The sequence below is a fragment of the Schistocerca gregaria genome, chromosome 1 (genome assembly GCF_023897955.1).
Source record: "Schistocerca gregaria isolate iqSchGreg1 chromosome 1, iqSchGreg1.2, whole genome shotgun sequence".
In the NCBI taxonomy this organism is placed as follows: Eukaryota; Metazoa; Arthropoda; class Insecta; order Orthoptera; family Acrididae; genus Schistocerca; species Schistocerca gregaria.
Genome location: NC_064920.1, coordinates 689958012 through 689959811, shown reverse-complemented (window position 1 = coordinate 689959811; position 1800 = coordinate 689958012). Strand labels below are relative to the sequence as shown.

The 1800-nt window shown below is 44.4% G+C and overlaps 1 non-coding gene across 1 annotated transcript; it reads right to left on the bottom strand.

The window, feature by feature from the left end:
* Window positions 1–322: 322 nt before the first annotated feature.
* Trnaa-agc (transfer RNA alanine (anticodon AGC)) lies at window positions 323–395 on the bottom strand. The gene has a single exon. It is a non-coding gene; the product is annotated as a tRNA-Ala (tRNA).
* Window positions 396–1800: the final 1405 nt, after the last annotated feature.

Sequence of the window (1800 nt, the reverse complement as noted above, 5' to 3'; positions counted from 1 at the left end):
CGTCAAGAGAGGAACGATTTACACAATGTTTACAAATGTATGGTTTGCTTACAGCATTCTAATATACTCAACTTTAGGTACCAGACGGTTTCAAAAACGAAGTACTTTTCGTTCTGAGACTCATTAAACAAAAAAAGGAAAGGCGTGTTTTTCTTTCGAAAATTTTTACTGCAGAGAGAAATGTCACAAAAGCTACATAAAAAATTATATTATATGTGCAACTTATCGTACTTGATATGCGCTTCAATTTAATTAGTCGCTCGTTCACTTTTGTAGCACTTACGGGGTTTTAAGCATGGATAATAATCCTTAAAATTAATTCTGGAGGCGCCGGGTATCGATCCCGGTACCTCTCACATGCTAAGCGAGCGCTCTACCATCTGAGCTACGCCCCCAGTACAGCAGCTCTGTTTCCCCTGGCGTGTTATCTCAGAATGAGCGAAACCGGTCCACCGCAGCCGCCGCCTGAACCGAGTCGGCCAGTGGGCGTGGCCCGCTGCACACCCGTTAGGGTACCAGCTGCATGGTGTACGGGTACGGTGACAGCGTGGTTGCTCACGAACGCCGTCTCCCGTGACAACGATGGCTGCAGGGATTTTAACCAAGTTTTCTTGATTTAGTGCGAAAGGCTCTCACTGAGATGTACTTGCGAGGGAATGGAGCGGAGCCAGTGGCAAGCAAAAGTGCCTGCTCTGATGCTTCAGGTAGAAATAAGTGACTGATCTGGAAAAGCAGTCGTCCAGCGTCTCGAGTCCCAGCTCAGTTCACAGTTTTAAATTCTCACAGGTGGTGAACACAACGTATGCTTGGATAGGAATCTAAAAAAATTAAATAAAGCCAAAAAATAATTCTCCCGAGGATGATGTAGATGAAACCAGCGCTGTACGAGCAATCCGGACTGATAATCTCTTAGCGTAATAAATGATTCTGGTAATTTGTTTCCGCATGGAGCCTAAGATTGCGAGTGTCTGACCAACTGAAATAGCACCATAGTTAGGAATGTTGACTCGAGATGAGGAGATATCGAACATTGGCCCTGGTATTATCATTTAGGTTTTCAAAAAAATGGTTCAAATGGCTCTGAGCACTGTGGGACTTAACTTCTGAGGTCATCAGTCCCCTAGAACTTAGAACTACTTAAACCTAACTAACCTAAGGACATCACACACATCCATACCCGAGGCAGGATTCGAACCTGCGACCGCAGCGGTCACGCGGTTCCGGATTGTAGCGCCTAGAACCGCTCGGCCACTCCGGTCGACTTAGGTTTTCCGTGGAATCTCTTAACCATTTTAGGCTACTGCAGGAATGGTTCTTTAAACAAGGTAACGTCCATTTTCTAATTTAATCGTTCTTCAACGGAGCTACAGCTTCGTCCATAATGGTCTCGACGTCGATGAGGTGTCATTCTGCATCTGACCTTGGTGTAGAGTAAAGGGGACATATTATGGAACCTTTGTTTTTAATTTCATGCTCTTCCATACTCCATTTCGTTCTTTTGTCTTTCTTCTACATTCTGTCTTCCTCCCTCCGCCCCCCTCTCTCTACCTCTCTCTCTCTCTCTCTCTCTCTCTCTCTCTCTCTCTCTCTGTCTGTCTGTGTGTGTCACATCGAGTAATGTCACTGTCGATGGTAATAAGTAATTCCGTAGGAATATCAATAATGTCTTTCAATTACTTATATCCAGTGTATCTAGTCCAACTGTCCAGACTGTTGATCGCATATTTATGTCTGCTAGTCGCTGCTACTTCAGCTAATATAGGTAAAACATTGGTCGATGATATTGCTTGCAATCAAACA